Here is a 19141-nt window from a genome sequence, read left to right as displayed (position 1 = left end):
TCACAAATGAAAGCACTATTGGGAAACAGTCTCTCAGACTACTCTTTCCTCTTCGCTTGGCTTCATTTCCAGAACTTTCTACCTACCTGAATCACCCATCCACCCCCTTAAGAGATGGGAAAAAGCAGGGTCAGCCAGGGGCTTGCGGAAAGAGCTGAAGGATGGGAAATGCAGGTCTCACAAAGGTTTAATACACTCTGAGGCAAATATTTGCCTACACCTGCCCACCCAGGTCCTAGAAGAACTGTTGGGATAGGGCTATGAATCTGTGGCCACTGAGGTGCTTCCAGGCAGGAAAAAAAAAGAAGAAGAAAAATGGGGTCGGCTTACATGCCTCAGAGCTCAGCTCGGGCTCTGAGAAGTCATAGTGTTATTATACCATGGTATCATTAAACAAAGCCAAGGGACCTTATGATTATCCGGGCCACCTTCCTTGTTTTACAGGTAAGCACTAAGGGCCCAGAGAAGGTAGAAGGCTGACCTAAGTCACACAGACGCTTAAGAAAAGTTGGAATTAGAGCTCCGTCTCCATCTTCTGAATGTTATGGACCACAAGATGACCTTTTTAGACACATCCAGACAGAGAACATTGTCTCAAGAAACAGTAAAATGATCACAGCCCCATAAGGAAGAGAGAGCCGCAGAGATAAGCTTCCTTGAGTCCTTGGGCACTTGAACAGGAATCTCAGAAGAAGCCAAGGATCCGATTCTCCCACTCTACCCGCTCCCCAACTTCCCTCTCATGCCTCGCTCAGCTCAAGCGTGGCAACCATTCACTACTTTCCATCACTTTCCATTAGCACTGGTATTTCAATAACTTTTATTTTTTTGACATGATCTGAAAGCTACTGATATGATTACAATCTAATTGCATTATATTAACTAGAATAAATACTAATAGGGTGTGAACCTAACATAATAAGCTAGCAAATTGCTACCACAGTGCCAGTGTAGGCTACAGAGAATTCTGCTGCTTCACTCAACAAACACGTATCAAGGCCTTGCTTCATGCCGAGCGCAAAGGCAACCTCTTTTTTTACTCCACATTGCCAAAAATTAATTCGGTGCAAGAACAGAAAGCAAGGCACCACAGCCTCCTTGATCTAGACATCCTCCAAACCCCATGTTTTGACTTCATAGCGAGAATTATCTCTGCTTGATAATGGCAAGGGGCAAAATAAACACCTTTCCCAGGAGTTCGGTGAAGGAAGTTCCCATAAGCCATCTCTTCTCTTGTCCTTCAGACGCACGGACCCACCAGCATCTTGGGGCCAGATGAATCAACGGGGTCTGTCGCAGTTCCCTCCCACCAGCAGAGGAGAATGTGCTGAAGGCAAAGAAGGGGGCCCTGGCCTCTCTCCTGCTGGCTCGCTGAGACTCTGACCAACACTCTGACACTGCTGTGATGACATTAGACCCCATTTTCCCCCAAGATATAATGTTTATGAGTCCACATGTCAACATTTGTTTCACAAGCCATCAAACTGAATTCGTGCTTATGTGGATTAGATAAACACTCTTACTGAATCATAAGAGTTCAGTGTCTTCTATCCAGATGCCCAACTGTATTGCTGTCCCTATGCTTATAGGATATTATGAAATTTTTATTTGCAGCCATGCAAGATAATAGCATCAATTATAGATCATGTTTGAGCTGCATATAGGTTTGTTGTATCAAGCAAATAAGTTAATATATGTAAAGTGCTTAAAAGAATGGTTGACACATAGTAAGGGCTCAATGAATGTTAGCAGTTATTTCTGCTGGCTATAATGCAACGCCTGACACTGAGTACGATAAAAAAAAAAAAGTCACAATTTCCTGTCCATAATCATAAAAGAAACACACTAAGTCTAATAACTGAAATGAAACCAATACAATGTAATGTGTTCTGTCAGTTTCTGAAATGTGAATAATTTATCATGGGGGTAAACTGTATATATGTATCAATAAGATGTATACAAATAATTTATACAAGGGGTATACAGTTGATCAGTCCCTCCTGGCCTTGTCTTCAACAGCAACAGAGGATCCACAGAAGGTCTTCAGTCTATGAGCAAGAATCACTTTTTGGGGTGCCAGGGTGGCTCAGTCGGTTAAGCATCCGACTGTTGACAGGCTCAGGTCGTGATCTCAGGGTCCTGAGATCGAACCCCACGTCTGGCTCTGCACTGAGCTGGGAGCCTACTTAAGGTTCTCTCTCTCCCTCTCTCTGCCCCACCCCCACCCCGCTCATGCTCTCACTCAAAAAAAAAAAAAATCACTTTTCTCCATGAAGACTCCAAAAAATCTTCCATAGTTTTTCTCTTATTCTTTTCATTCCTCTACTCTGAACTCAACTCCTTTCAACCCATATCAAGCATTTTCCGTGGACCGGAATCCGGGCTAAGCAGGGGAGACACAGGGAAGCCGGGCCACATTCCCGCCCTGAGGCAGCTGACTGGTCAGGGAAGACAGACACGTCAAGAGCTAAATGAGATACAACGTGGTAAAAGTGTACCCTCCTCTGCACCGTGTCTGCAGGGTGGATGACAAGAGAAGGGAGGAGAGGAGGGCTGCACAGCCCAAGCACAACAGAGGACCAATTATTTCTGCCAAGAGGAGAACCTTTCCCAAGGAGGTGACGTTGGAACTGTACCCAGAGCTAGAACAATGTGTGGGTTAAACACCTGTGTCAGGAAGCAGCAAAGCAAAAACCCAGAGGGAGAGAGGGAGGGAGAAGCCAAAGAGCCAGGGTGGAAGAGAGAACAGTTCAGCTTTGATGGACTTATCCCAAAACTGATAGAAAGTTGGGAGTTGGGGGGAATTTCAACATGTATATGCTTAATGTCATATCAAAAATTTTTTCAACTTGTATTAACCTATAAAGGAGTGAGAGTTAATACTTAGGGCCTGGAAAGGAATTAATGGAGGCCTCCTTGGATCTTCAAAGATTCCCACAGCATTTCACATGGCAGGAAAGGAAGGAAGGTGAGTCCAGCAAAGGCGAGCCACAGAACTTCGTAGAACGCTAGGGTCTGAAAAAGCATGGAGACTTGGGCCATTCTCCTGCTCTGAGGCATGACTCAAACTGTCCAAAAGGATGGCTAGCCCTTGAACTGATTCCCAGAAGGCTCTTTCCAATATTTATGGAAGGCTTCATACCTCACATGGAAGCACCGAATGGCTGACAGGGATTTGGAACAAACAAACAAAAAGGGTGTGGGTGGGACGCCAAAAACTAAGCTCAGGTAACCACCTAGCTGATCACCAGGAGAGAACGATGGCTTCTTACTGTAGCTCCTTCCCTTTTTGCTGGTTTCTGAAATTTCATAAAGATGCTACCAAGCCTTGCTGCCTCCCAGTGTCTCCAACAGAGAGCTGTCACCTCAACAAAATGATTTTACTTTCCCTTACAGAGATTTCTTTCCGTGGGGCAGGTGTGGGGGCAGGGTGGGGACAGTGGGGTATGGCAAGGGGCTCTTTTCAAATCAGAATATTGCAACAGAGCATGACCTTTCTAGTTGTGCTTTCCTCTAAAAATGTTGTATTTCTAGGTTTTTATTGTCATGATTTTTCCTCTTCGCTTTTCTGGCTTCGCTGGGTCCCTAAGCTTCCTGGCTCATGGTCTTGGTCTGGGTCCACAGCCAGCAATGACACAGACACACCCTGCCTTCCTGAGCCAGACGGATGGAATCATGTTGCAAGTCACCCATCCTGAGGCCAGGGGAGGGCTCTCCACATTGGGGTGCATCCTGTACAATGACAAGCGTGAGCCCAGAAACAGCCTCTCATGCTTGCTCAGGTGCTCACCGTTTCTCTGAGCACACCCAGGACTCCTTTGGTTAAAGTAGGTGGGGGTGAGAGGTCAGTACTCGATTCCCATCTTGCAGGTTTGACAGGTACATAGCATGTAGCAAGACTAAAAGCCCCAATTCCACTCCTTAATTAAAAGCATTTTTCATTCCAAACCTATAAAAGGCAGATGCGCGCATTCTGCCGACCACAGATCGCTGCTCTGTATTGAGTGCTGCAGCTCAAATCCCTCTTTCTCCGGGCTTGAAAATACAAGGCCATCAAAGCACAACGCAACCCCGCTTCTTTCCCCACCTCTTCGCCCCCTCATTTCTGCCTTTGCGGAGAAATACTCTCCCCCTTCCCGTCTTTGCAGGGGCCACGTGTTTTAAGCTTCTAGGGACACCTCTGCACTGAAACGGAGTGGGAAGGGAGCCCATCTTCCAGGATAGACAGGAGGCAGTTTGTATGTTTTATTTTTCTAAAATAGATTTTCACCTGGATTTTTAAAAAAAAAAAAAAGTTCAGGCGACAGTCCCAGCTGAATGAGCTGCATGGAGACTGTGAACTCATTCCATCCTGCCCGAGCTCAGGCACCTCGAAGCCCATCGTTCGGAAGAAGCGTGAGCAAGCCACTTACCAAGAGGAGGTCGGACAAAAATGAAATAAGTCCTTGTGTATGGTGGTTTTCTACCTTCGGTGACTCCTTTACTCCTTCACTTCACAGAAGTGAAGACACTGGGTTTGATTACCTGGTCCAAAAAGTTGCAAGTCCAATTCAGGGTGTGCTGCCCACGTTTATCGGTAAATCGGCCATCCATCGCTCTGCTAGGGTGGAGCGAGGGATTGGATCCTTCTATCCATTTGTTTGTGTTTATCTGTCTACTCAGAGGGTCCTCAACCCTTTTTGTCTGGGATATTCTCAGTGACAATCTGTACCGCAAAGGCAGGAATACCAACCCACCATTCATGACTATTTCTTCACTGAGCCCAGCCAAGGCCCTAGATTCAAAGGCCACCTCGGGAAGGTTGATAGAATGATGCGAGATTTCCCGCTTGCCGAGCCTACTGCCGTAGCTGAGATGCTCTCTCATTTGGCGAACTTTCTGGGTTCCAACCAAGAGGACTTATTAAATGTTAAAAAAAAAAATCTCGCTCTTGTGAATGATATCAAATACAATCAATAAACCTGAAGGAGAAGGGAGCCCAAGGCATTCACAAGACACTTTTAAGATTTAATTGTTCCACAGAATTTTAAGCAAGTAGTAGAAAGAAACTAAATTGCATGAAACCAAATATTTTGCTCTAGGCTTCTAATTCATCTCACTTGCTGGCTCCCAGGGGCTAGCGCCCGCACGGGGGAGCTTGGGACTTTCCGTGTGCGTGCAAACTAAAGAGCCTCCCTGTCTCTTTGAAATGGGGCAGTTCATCAAAGTCCTCTTTACATGAAAATGCTTGGATTCAAGGACATAGCAGGCCGAGAAGGGCTGCAAGATGTATTTACTGAAGGAACGGAGGGCACACCTTCTTGCTTCTTTCTCCAAAAGGGACAGCCCTGGGAGAGAGGATGCTGGGACCTCACACTGAGAGCCGCATGCAGGGATCAGGGGCACAGACACAGCATCCAGTGCTCCTGGGAGATGCAGACCAGAGTCCGGGTGCGACAGGGTCTGGAAGCCAAAGAATGTGTCACCATTTCTTGTAGGCTAAGGGAACCGTTAATGAGGCACATCTGTTGGAGTAGAAGGCATCCCTCAGTTCCCCGGGGAAAGCCTGCCACGAACAGTCCACAGACACGTAGGCCAAGCACCGGCCAAGGGCCCCTCCTGTCCTATCATAATGCAAAGATTCTTGTCCGTTGGGACCAGACACTGGGTCAGAAAAGAAGATACGGCGGCGAAAGCAGCACGGGGGCTGAGATGTATACTCTTTGCTGCATCTGGAAATTTATCACTGTGGAGGAGGGTAAGACCAGAGGACTGGGGATGGGAGAGGGTTCTGGAAGCTGGTGGTTTGAGAATAGGAGGGAGTTGAGTTTGGTAGAATAAGGAGAGGCGCTTACCTCCAACCTTGGGAAAGTTATTTACACTTACTAAACCTCAGTTTCTTTATCTGTAAACAGAGATTTAACAAGGGTCCCTACAGGGTAGCGTCGTTGCGATGATTATTGGAAGAGCACGTGTCAGGTAGCTTGGGCTGTCCCTGGCACTGAGTAGGTGCTCAATAAATAATAGATATTACTTTAATCATAACAATTAATAATTACAGGCTGGAACGCGATAGCATATGGAGGGAGGCCATCTGGGCCTGGGTTCAGTGGCCTTGACTGCATTAAAGGAAAGTGAGGGTCCGTGGGCCTGCCAAAAGGCTGCTCCAAGACTGATGAAGCCTCCAGCTCCCCACGCAACTCTTTCCAACCAGGCTTCACTGTGTCCAAACTTGGTCCTGGCGCCTCTCCAGGGGCTCAATTCGAGAGCCCATTATAGCAGTAATATAGTTCCTATTATCCACCAGCACTTAGATAAGGAAGAAAAATGGGCCTGCAGGTCTGAACCTAAACATATTTCAAAGACTCCCTGCCATTGGGTGCTCAGAGATCCTGCCATAAAAACAAGCATCCCGATTTCTGACCAATACACCAAACGTGGCAATTTCATAACGCTGACGTGGCTGTGGGCCGCCCTGAAGTCACGCAACAGAGAGGTGGCCCAGCCCCGAGCCTGGCGTCCATGGCCAGCCGGGCTCCATCCCCAACACCCTGTGTGGCCTTGGGTGGAACTGGGGGTTTGTCACGCGGTAAGAGGAGTCAGCAGATCCCTAGGTAGAGTGCTCCGCACGTGCTCAAAAAAGTGAGCGCTCTGCCGTTCTCATGCCATTACTCGCTGGGAGAATGTCCGAGTGTAAGCAAGCCTGGACAGATAACCAAATGCGCCCCTCCCCAGAGAGAACAAGTTGGCCATCAAAGGGGAGCTGGTGACCAGAGGCCAGGTGTCCCTCCTGACCCCTCACCCGCGGAGGGGAGCCTGATAGGTTTGGTGTCATCGCAGATTTGTTCTGTGCTGTGTGCTTCTGCGTGTGGCACATTTCCACACAATGATGATATACTATGGGATGAAAGGCCAGGAGGGCCGAGAGAGGGTCTGTAGTTTGCAAGAAGCTGGCCTAGCACCCTTACACACACACACACACGCACACACACACACAACTTGATAAGTGCTGCTGGGACAGGGCTTTTCTGGAGACATAATCTGCCCCCAAGCCCATCCCCCACCCTCACTGTCCCTGCACCGAGGAGCCCAGTGGTGAAGCTCTCCAGGCCCCAGGACGAGGGCCGTGAGTGCAGACAGGGTTCCTGGTGTTGCCCGGCCCAGCCACAGCCACTCCCGCACTCAGGCCCTCTCCCAGGAGCGGCAGGGAGATGCAGAGGCGGGAAAGACAGAGGTCCCTGGGCTCGGGTGGTCCACAGCCATGCTAGAGAAGAAAGTGCACGATACCAGACCAGCGCTGCTTGGATACGGAAGAGGGCAGACAGCACCGGTTAAAGCAAATCGCGGGCCGAGTCCTGGAAGCCTGTCTGCTATGCTCCGTGCTTTGCGATAATAACGCTAATGGACTAGAGTAGATTTTTGAACCATATTTTCAATTATCCAAAATGCTCACTGGTACTGGGCCTGCGTTTCTTACACATCTGGGGAGTGTAACTGTGCTTGGCTAGTTTAACACGGAGCATTACATGGAGCCTGTTAGAAAGGGGCTCCCCACAGGGCCACCCATTAGGCTGCCACCGCAGCTGCCCTCCACCGGCCCTGCCTGCGTTCTGAGTGGGCCGTTCCACCTGTGCCCACCTCCCCGCCAACCTGTCCCCCAAGTGCCACCGGCAATTTTCCAGATCGCTGAGGAGCTGATGGCTTGTTTGTGTCACACGACTGGGGCTTTCAGCTTCTATTTTCACTCAATCGTGAGGGTCCAGGACAACTAGAAAGGGAAAGGAGACCTATTTTTCCAGAGCACAGCTTGGGGGAGCCTTTCCCACACGGGGCTGTTCCCCCCGGATTTCAAGATGAAGCAGTGAATCATTCTGAAGACGGCCCTGGCGGGGGCCAGGGCAACCACAGATCTGGCAGCGTGGGATTGCCATTTCTTCATTCCTTTGAGGATGAGAGAGTGAGAACCCGAGGCCGTGATTGTTGTCTCAGCTGTGGGGAGAAAAGAGGAGCGCCCTGCGAACACCTGGGTACACTGGCCTTGCCATTCCAGAGCAGCCAGCATGGGTCACTGGGGACCTGCCCCTCTTTTCCACCTACATGTTATTCCAGCCATAAATCCAAGTGACAAGCTTGAACTTTCCTCAATTGACATGTTTACAAGGGAAGTCCACATTTGACAGGAAAATTAAGCCTATCAATCACTTAACGAGCTCGTTAATGAATGGTTCTCTGATCTCCTCTGGTAGCTGGGTTTATTGATTATGGAGGGGGCAACCCGGGCCCCCGCCCCTCTCCCCCCTGTGCTGTCACCCAGCTCCCCACCCACCCCTCCTTCTGCCAGATGTTGCTGCCCTCCGACCTCCTCCCTGAAGCTCGGCAGAGGGTTCTGGTTCAGGGTTTATCGGGAGGTCAGACCCCCTCCTGGCTCTGTTCTCTGACAGAACAAAGGGAACAGATGCAGGCTTGGCCTCCAAGCACCCACCCGGCATATGGAAGCTATCTCCTTCGTCCCAATAATCACCCAGGAGCTTGCTTGTTCAATGGCTTTGGTTTTTATTGCACAGAAACCAACCTATTCCCCAACATAAAACACTTTAACGGTGTCTCCCTCCGGGGTTTCTGGGAGAGGTCCTGTCAGGTATAAAATGTGCAGAACCCCTCTGACAGCCCACAGAAGCAAGGCCTTCACAATTAGAAAGGGGGGACAGGGCAGAGAGAAGGAAGGAATGCAGGGTGGAAGAGGCCAGCTTGCTGGTGGCAAAAGGAGTCAGGGTCCTGTCGGGTCTGGAGGACCGTGAAGAACTTTCTGGAGCATCTGACCCCAGTGTTAAAGACAGGCAGAGAAGCTAGGATCAGTTGGGAACACAACCAATCTCCGCCCATTCCCAGCACACAGGGAGGTGGGGCCTCAAGTCGGAGACAGGCAGCGAACATTTGTTGATGGACTATTCTACTTAAGAATAAGTAATAACATAGCCCAGGAAGGCCTGGAACTTAGTATATGTTTGATTCACACAAACAATAGAGCTCTGGTGTTGGTGATTCCGCCAGGATACCCTCTCTACAGTCCTGCTGAAGGGAGCAACCTCGGACCTAAGACCTGGACACCGGAGTCAAGGAGGAACGGAGCCATTGGCTGAAATGGGTGGATCTTAAACCCAACAAATCCCTCAGCTCCTGCCTCAAGGATGCGGGATACGGGGGACCTTCCTGGGCTTCCTCTGTGAGCTTGCTCTGGGCCCCCCGAAAAGGTGTCAGAGCCCTGAGCCGTGAGAGGCCGTGTTAGCTTCCCAGCACCGCAGTAACAAAGCACACAAGCTCGGTGACTTCACGCAATGGAAACGTGTTGTCTCACCGTTCTGGAGGCTAGAAGTCCCAAATGGAGAGAGTCCACACATCCCTGCTCCCTCTGAGGGCCCTAGGGAAACACTTCTTGCTTTTCTGGCTCCTGGTGGCTCCCAGCGAGCTTTGGCAGGCCCTGGCTGGTAGCCGTGTCACTCCAACCCTGCCCTTGTCTTCATGGGGCCACCTTCCTCTTCCTGTAAGAACACCAGTCCCTGGAGTGAAGGGACCCCTGTAATCCAGGAGGGCCCCATCTTAACTAATTATACTTACAAGGACCCTATCTCCAAATCAGGTCATATTCTGAGGTTCCAGGTTTTAGAGCAACACTATTCGGCCTAGAAGAAAGAAAGAAGAAAGAAAGAAAGAAAGAAAGAAAGAAAGAAAGAAAGAAAGAAAGAAAGAAAGAAAGAAAGAAAGAGAAAGAAAGAAAGAAAGAAAGAAAGAAAGAAAGAAAGAAAGAAAGAAAGAAAGAAGAAAGAAAGAAAAAGAAAGAAAAGAAAGTGAGTGGTTGAACACTATTCAAACCAGAACAAAGAGGGTAAGACAGCTGAGGAGAAGGAGAGGCTCAGGGCATCAGGGTGAACCACTGCCTGATCTCCTGCGGGCCGGGGAAATGCTGAAGCCTGAGCCTTTCCAAAGGGCAAGAGGAAAGACGGAGGTGTGAGGGGCACGCTGGGGGAGACAGGAGAAGAATTGTAGGAAGGTAAATTGCAAATATAAAAAATATGAAGACAGCAATTGAAGTGTTTAAAATGTGCTCTGGGTAATTCCAAACAAATTTTAAAGCCATTTTCAGACCATAAAATCCTCTGGTCTAAATCACCAGCTCCCAGGCAGGCCCCGGGGCTCAGGCTGCAGAAGCTCCCCCAGATGGAGGCTGGCAGTTTCGGGAGTCTCCAGCTAATCTGGTAAATGAGCGATGATTCTTCCCTGTGATTGGAGAGAGGCCCTTCCTGATTCCCCTAGACACCTGCTCTACTTCCAGCCTGATTTGCTGGTGCTTTCTCTGGGGCTCATTCCCAGAAGGGTGGCTCAGACACGAGAACACAAAAACAAGCCTCACTGATGACATGTCCGACCTCGTTAGCCAAAGTCCACCTCTGGGGGCCTGAACTCTCCAATCTCCTTCCAGCCAAGACTGCAAAGACCTCTGTGCAGACTCTTCCTAAAAATCATGGGGCCGGCATGGTGGAATGCCTCCTACATGCCAGCATGAAGTGCCTCGATCGTGGCACGTTGCAAAACTCATGGACCTCATGCTTTTAAGCCCCTCTTCTGACGGCATCTTTCCATGGGGCTGGTGGGTGTGAGAAAGTGGGCAGGGGCAGGGCAGGCTTGTACCAGAGCTTGAGGACAAACACACACTCTGCCTGAGTGTAAGCTCGTCTTGATCAAGAAACTCACGGTTGAACAAGTTCCCACAGAAATTGAAAAGAATTCTTAGGGGTGAAGAGAGAGCTCAGTTTTTCTATCACACAGAGCCGGCATTTTTACACCTGTCTCTGCAAGCCACTCATGAACTACGCACACTTGGACTTCGATTTTACATTTCTGAGCCTTCACGTCCTCGGCAGTAAAGTAAAAACTGGAATAAATAGTGTGCATAAGGCCCTGGCCATAGTAGGTCTTTCGTGAGCAGAAATGCCTTCTTTCCCTGTGGCTACTGTGTTGGATAATGTATTTCCTATACGCAAATTGTTTGTAATTTTTTGCAGGATGAGGGGAGAGTCGATGACCATCCTAAGAGTACCTCACCAAGGTCTAGATACTCTCCCGTGGTTAAACGGTAGATTTCCCGGAACCATCATCCATAAACTGGGTTTGCGTGGGCGGAACTACACTCCACAATCTCGCTATCCAAGGCAGGCTTCTGCTGCGCCATTTCTCAAAGACGGGGAGGTAGCAGTTCCTGAATGTTCGATGTCAATCCTTCTTTTCATGTACCTGAGGGTGCTTACCACCCGAGGAAAGTTCAACGGTGGTAAATGAGTTGGCTCCACTCAGAAATTTCCTCCAGGGACCCTCCTGCCCCAGCTCAGAGCTCAAGAGAAGCTTGAAAGGGCAGCTGCTGGAGCAGTGAGCTCTGCCACACTGAGAATCATCCATGCCCGTTCGTGTGTGTAACCCCTGCTGCTGTCCAGGTCCCACCTGCCCTCCCCTCCATGTCTAGGGTGATGCCCTCCCTGATCTCTGGCTTCCATTGATTCCCACGCCTCTCCACCCTCTACCTGCCACCACACCCCTGCCTCCAACATACTCTCCCTAAGCGCCGCTCTGATTATGACCCTCAGGACTCAAAAAATAATGCAATAATCCCCCACACTTGCAGAATACATCTGAACTCCTTAGGGGACACTGAAAACTCTCTACCATGTGTCTGTGGACAACTGCCCAGCTCTGTCTCCCGTTTGTCCCGCAAACACATCCACACCGCCCTGTCTCCATCATTTTCCTCTTGCTGTTTTCTTTGCCTGCAAAGAGAGTGCCCTCTCTTGCACCACCCCGGGATCATAGCCGCCTTTCTGCGGGTGTCCTGTGCACCAGGCAGAGGTGATCTCCCTCCTCCTGAATTCCCTCAGGCTCTTTTATGCCTCTCTCGTGTCACTCATCACCGTTAGTGACATATATGTGACTTTCTCTAGTCCTTAATCTCCTGAAAGCCAGGCCCCAAGTTAGATTCATTTCTGTTTTTTCCTCATGCCCAGCACAGTGCTTTATAGCTAATAGGTGCTCAATAAATACAGGTTGGTTGAGTGGGGGAGCTGAATGCAGACGGAAAAGAAGGAGTTATGGCCTGGGTGCCAGCAGAGAGATCTGGGGACCGCAAGCTGGCTGGGGGAGAGGAAGTGTCTGTGAGTCCATGTACCATGGCAGAACCCCAGGGGGTGAACAGGAATCTCGGTCCCTTAAGACCTAAGAGGCTTCGAGAGAAGAAAGGAACAACAGAGTCAGGGAAGGGAAGGCAGAGTCCCAAAGTGAGCAGCGGAGCTGGAAGATACCCTGCCCAGTGCAAAGAAGGGAGCTAGGATTGGCTATGAGAGTCAAACTCAGAAGCAGGAATTCATTTGGGGAGCCGAAGAGCTAAGAAAACAAGCAGGGCATTTGATTCACCCTGGATGTGTATAGACCTGCTTCCCAGGAAAGCAGAGACAGCCACGTAACCTCCCCAGGACCCATGCGCTGTCCCCGTGCTTGCCACGGATGAGAAGTCCCCGAGCAGGTGTGCTCTCCTGCCCGCCTTTGCTTTGCCCTCCTTCCCCAGATCTCTTCTGCTTCTAGGCACCTGAGCTCCTGGCTGGTCCTTTTGCAGAAAGTCTGTACTACACAAGTGCTGGACTGGGTACGTCCCCCTCAGCCAGCACCTTTCGGCGCAAGTACAATGGAAAGCGCCCACCCAAGCAAAAGAGAGACTTCTCCCGGGCTCCGGAATTCTGGGACTCAGGCCCTGTGCTGCGAAGACCATCTCTCACTTGTTCTTTTTCTCTTCTGCTTGAGCCCCTCTTTTTCCTCCCCACCCTTTTCCCCCTTTCACCAAACAGATGTAACTATTTATTCCTTATGTCCTAGCTTTCCTGTAATTTCATAAAGTGCAAATTTGCTGTCCTGCTCCCAAATGCCGAGTCGGTGGTTTGTCATAACAGTCATCAGTAACTGTCGCTTTCTGCCGCGGGCTTAATTAACCCACTCTCTCATTAGCATGTCCGTGCACTTGTAAGGAATGAAAGCCTGATTATTTTCTACAACAGTCGCAGCCAATTACTGCATCCAAATGGAACCACATTAATCAAATCTTTAGTACGGTGGCAAATTCAGAGATATCAGATTGCAAAAGACTGCAAAACTAATATGTCACTGTCAGCGGGGCTGCGCAGGCATTTAGCGAATTGCATTAAATAGATGGCTTCGCTGAAGCCGCATGAATTTAATATGTGATGGGATCTGGAAGCTATTAGTGTGACATGGCAAAGTAGTGGGAGCTCTGGCAGCTCTGGACTTTATCCATGAACTCAGGAAACTAATATGAAAACTTCTGTGTGTGCGCACTGGAGTTTCAGTGCGCGCATGCGTGGCCCGGCGTCTGTGCAAACGCCGAGTCTTGTGGGTTGCGGGGTAGCAACCGTTGTTTTGTTCGCATGCATTCACACTGAAGCACGAACCGGGGGACTACGAGGACAGCAAACACAGCCCTGGTGAGGGGCTTTCGCCTGGAGGGGTAGAGACCACAGGCTGCTGAGTCCGGGGGCCAGAGCTCCTCGTTCTGTCCTCCGTGCTGCTCAACACAGGGCCTGCTGACCCTGGGCACGCCACTGACCAGGCCTCAGTTTGTCTATTTGCAAAGCTGGAGAGAGGTCGTTAAGTGTTCGGTACAGAGCTGTTGCCTGAAGGCAATATTATTCTCAGGAAGCAGGAAATTTCTGAAGTGCAACCAACATGGGTCCGTTCATTCCCACCCACCCCCACCCCCCATTGGCTCTGTCCGTCCCCAGACTTTCTGGCCACAGAACGAATTGAAGTGTTTGCTCACCAGCGTAATGACACAAACTGCTATGGAACCTTTTCATGCTCTGATGTCTTGCTGCAAAGATTGCGACATGCCAAGAGACAAAGTAGACCTCTTCCCCCAATAAAACTGGAAATAGCAAACTAAGGTCAGCCTTTAACAAGGACCTGCCCTAAACACACAGCATAACACAGGGGTGTCTTTGTACAGCTATTGAACTTGGAGGACCTAATCCGGACGGTGACTCTCCTGTACAAATAAATTAGCTTCTTTAGCAAGGAGCCCTGGTCACGGGAAAGGTTGCATCCACCTCAAAGAGTCGAGTCCTTCCTAAGGACCGGGAGGCCATAGAACCATGTCTGTGAAGAACCCCTGTACTTCCTAGGTGGCAGGGCTCCCACTGCCCAGGTTAGAGGATAGAGGCAAATTCCACACCAGACTCAGCACGGGCCCGACCCGATCGTGTATCGGTACTAGTATTTATAATTGCATACGGTATGGTGTAAGCAGTGGACTTGTGTACTTTATCTCGGAGAGAGTTTGGACAGGTCAGTTGTTGCTTTTAATGGAAAGGAGATGAGGTGGCGGTGTGTAGAAAGAGCCTGGGTTTTGTGTGTGTGTGCCCGCGTGTATGCTTGTGCGCATGTGAGTGATGTGAGTGTGTGTGTATGTGTGTAGACGAAGTTCAAGAGGAGTAGAACTGAAGAACTGAGCAGCACCCTGGAGGGGAGGATTCAGGAGTAGCAAAGAATAGCAGCGAGAGGAGCAGCAGGGAGAAGATACGATTTCCTGGGAGGGGCTTTTGGGTGCAGTGTTGGCCCAGGGTGAATAGTGAGCGGAAGGACACAGCCCACGCTCGCTACAGCCTGCCCAGGGCAAGACTCTGGGCCTCTGAAGACCACAGAAAGCACTTTGGGAAGGTGATGCCCCCACTGCTGCATGAACAGAAAACCCCCAACCTTATCAGCTCCTTTCTGACTCCCCTCCACCGGGAAGCCCATGCCTCTGGGGCTCAGTGAGGCAGGAATCATGTGGAGGGGGGAGGAAGAGGAAGGAAGAAGACACAGGGAGCCCAGGGCCGCCTGCCTGCTGCACAGGCAGCCAGGGAGAGAATGACAGCAGAGACAGATGGGCCCCGGCAGCTAGGGCCTGCTCTTACACAAACTGCCTTCATCAGCAACTCGCTGCTACCATCAGTTAATCTTCTCGCGAAGGTACATTTGTACATTTCCTCTCCCAGTAACCTAATCTACCATCTCCTTTATGCATACATGCTCTGAGGTTTTCTAGGGGATGGCACTGGGGGTGGTGTACTCACCAGGAACCGATCTACCCAGCTATGAACTACAACTGAATTTAAATACAGGAGGATTCATTGCATTAGAGCGAGCCAAAGAACATCAGCCAATCCTTCTTCCCCATCCCCCACCTGTTAAAAGAAAAAAAAAAAAAAGATAGGCTGTGCAAAGTGCTGAATACATTGAACATTACACATAGACGGCTATGTAGATGGATAGAGAGAGCCCATGATTAGGAGCCATACGTGATTCATTAAGACACGGCTTTTCTACAACTGCATTATTTTATAAGATAACTTACCAAATTCATTTTAGTCGTAGCAGAAATAGACTCTGAGAGGTTGTGGGGTGAAAGACCTCTCTCCACTTACACCCTACCCCCAACACACAGCACACACAGCACGCGCGCGCACACACACACACACACACACACACACACACACTCCTCTTATTAAGTGGATTTGGAAGGAGTCCGATCCTCTTAACGCATGTTTAAAAAAATAAAAAAAACTATTTGGTGATAATATTGTCTAATAATGAAAACCTCTTCCTGTTCCCAGCCTAAGAAGACAGATTTTTGAGCGTGACTGAGACAGGCATATTGGCAAAAACACGAACACGGCGCACATGCATACAAACACAGACCTCAACACTCCCACTCGCCGCCCACCCGCCCTCACGTGTCCCATGTGCCCAAACAGAAACAAAAAGAGACAAACATTCTGACATCACTGAGAAGCCGAGGATGTGTTTCCTACAGAGTAAACTGCTGTTTTCTGAATGTTTCCAACCTAGGAATTTTCTAACCACCTCAAATAATGGAATGGGGCAGATAAAGAATTTCTGGAGCTCTCTCGTAACCTAGGCAAAATAAGGGTGGGGAGGGACGAAGGGCGGGGTGACACCAGCTCACCCCACCTCTTGTGGTCCATCTTCCCCTGCCAAATGCCTCAGTCCTGGGCCCCATCCACTCCAAATCCCTTTGTCTGCTAACCACCAATGCTGCCGGAGGGTTAAGGAGTTAGGCATCAATGTCCTGTCTCACAAGGGCCTTATGCAGACAATATCTGAATGCAAAGGAATAATCTTAATAGCAGGATTTTAAGCCCTGTTAAAGGTCTGTGGGGGGAAATTTGGGGAAGAGGGAAGATATGTTAGATTGTGGTTTTGGCCCTTTTTCTGTATCCTTTTACTGTATCAGTGGTCTTTGCCCAGTAATTAGCAGAGCCCTTCCCATGTGGGGCAGGTCCTTTTTCCCAGCCTCTTGTTTTCAGGTTTGGCCCTGCGATTCACTTTTCCCAATAAACCTCGAGCATTTCCGCTTGTACTCCCGCACTTTGGACATTGCCATGAAAGGAGCATGTTCAGGGTAATCCGCTGGTCCAATGAGGAAGAGGAGAGACAGGTGGAGCAGAGCCAAGTGGGTCCACGAAAGCCCAACTAGGGTCCACCCAGCCCTAGTGAGCTCCAGCTGACCTGCAGAGTCCTGAGAATAAATGATTGTTACTTTAAGCCGCGAACTTTTGGGTAGCTGTTATGCAATGTTCTTGTGTCATTGACTAACTGATACGAGAGCATTCTGGTCTCTCTCAAAACATACCCAAGTTCCCTTGGTATGGGGAAAAGGTGGAGTTCCCTTTCTTACACATGGTATCAGCCTGTAAGAGCCTTCCTCCTGGGTGGAATCCTGCAGTGGCCAGAAACAAAGCCAGCATATAGGCCCTAGGCATCCAGATAAAGGGGGACCTGGGGCAGGGAGGAGGTAATAAAAGGCCATCTTTCCTTCTTTATTTTCTGCTACCACTGTCTGCCCCCTGACCTACATGTAGCCAGGATCTGGGGACTTTAGGTATCCCCACCTCCACCCCCATCGACGTGCACAGCCCCCAAATACAGCACAAAACCGAAGAGGGGGCAAGAGAATGGGGGTCATCTTTCCCACAACAAGTTAGCTGCACCTGTGAGTTTATACCAAGGGCTTGAAACTTTCATCACTGGGTCCTGTTTCACCAGACCACCCCTGCCTGTCCCCCAGCACCGTCCAACTGGGGCAAAGACAACCGTGTGGCCCAGAAGAAAGAGACTCTCCAGTTACAAAATCAAATTCTGACCTGAGGTGAATCCCCCAGCCAGCCCTCCCTTGGTGGATGGAGGAGTGGGGGTTGCAGAAGGAAATTCCAGCTCCCATCCTTATGAAAGGCATAGACTGGGTTTCCTGCAAGGGTGACAGAATGCCCAGGAGGGCAGGCTCCTAGGGGTGGCTCCCTTTCCACTTGTGGCCAGGGAATGACAGGTCTTCCCGTTGGGGACAAGTCATGCAGGTAAGTTTCCTGGGTTGATCGCCCTGCAGCAAAGCGCCGCTCGTCATGTCCCAGCAAGCCAGACCCGTCCTCCAGGAGCAGGAATTAGAGGGGTGCATCGGGGCTCCAAGGCTCTTCCCTCAACCCTGTGGACCCAATGCACACATACCAGCAGGACAGGAACAAGTCTTTACCAGGAACACCAGAGACCAAGAAGATTCAACTTCTCTGCTCTTTTAATTTAATAAGGAAACAGCAGCAAAGAGGGATGGGGGGAGAGGGTCAAGGCTGAGCCAGCAACCCCACTGCTATGGAAACCGGACTCCAGTTCCCACTGAATTCTAGAACACATGCCAACCATTGGGCCAAGCCAGAGAACGGAAGAAGAAAGTGACACTGGAGAGCGTTTCAGAGGGACTGTTCTCCCACACACACACCCAAATTCCAAGTTTTGCTTTTTCTTTGAGCCATGTCCAGATCGGGATCCTTTGGCTATAGTGGCTCCTTGTTTGATGGGCCCCGAGGAGCTGCTGCTCCTTTCCCAAGAGCAACTTCATGACTTTCAGAGATGACATCTTTCCAGTCTCGATTCAAAAAGGTCAAAGAAAACCTTGAAAATGAGTACAAGGTCCTTAATGAGAAGACAAAGTGTTTGATACGAAGGGGGCTATTGTAAATCAATCTAAAGATTGTCCAGATAACACTTTATCTAGAGTCATGAACACACCAGACAGAATGCGTCCATAGAACAAACCCTTGGAGGCAAATAGTCAGCGTTCCCAAACATCATTGAAAATCCATCTTCGAAACTAATATTACACTAAATTTTAACTACCTAGAATTTAAATAAGAACTTGAAAAAGAAAAAAAAAGAAAACGCATCTTCGGCCTGTCCTGGTGGAAAGTGTCAAGTCATCTTCAACAGAGTACGACTTTTGTCTTTCTGCGAGCTCCAGGTTACAAGTTGATTTTCAGAGGACTCAACTGAATGAAGCATTGTTTTTCCAAAAAACTGAGTATTTAAATGGTTAATAAGAGATATAGCTTGCATTTTGATTTATGCACTAAATTTCCTAACGAGTACATAATAAAATTTTATAAACCAAACCAAGGAAACTATGACCCACAGGTCAACCCAGCCCCCTATGAGTTGTGCAACCTGTGAGCTAAAAATTGTTTTTACATTTTTTATAGTTGGAAAAATCAAAGGAAGAAGAATATTTTGTGACATGAGAAAATGATGTGAAATTCACATCCCAGCATCCTCAAATAAGGGTTTATTGGAACACAGCCATGCTGATTCATTTAGGTACTGTCTGTGGCTGCTTTGCACACTCATTCAAAACTGGATACTTGTGACAGAGACTGTATATCCTGCAAAGCCCAAAATATTTGCTACCTGGCCGTTTACAGAAAATGTTTGCTGACCCTTCCTCAAAACGCATTATAGGAGTTGCCTATTTCATGGGTGACAATGAATACTCCTACGCTAAGGTAAACAAGGCTAGCTCACTTTGGCTCTTGAGTTCTTTCAAAACAAGGTACCCCTGTATACAGGCATACCTCGTTTTATTGTGCTTCACAGATATGGAATATTTTACAAATGGAAGATTTGTGGCAACCCTGCGACAAGCACGTCTATGGGCGCCATTTTTCCAACAGCATTTGCTCCCTCTGCGTCTTTGGTAATTCTCGCAACGTTGCAAACTTGTTCGTTA

The sequence above is a fragment of the Ailuropoda melanoleuca genome, chromosome 18 (assembly GCF_002007445.2).
Source record: "Ailuropoda melanoleuca isolate Jingjing chromosome 18, ASM200744v2, whole genome shotgun sequence".
In the NCBI taxonomy this organism is placed as follows: Eukaryota; Metazoa; Chordata; class Mammalia; order Carnivora; family Ursidae; genus Ailuropoda; species Ailuropoda melanoleuca.
The sequence above is the reverse complement of the archived record's forward strand: the minus strand, read 5'-3'. Positions refer to the sequence as shown.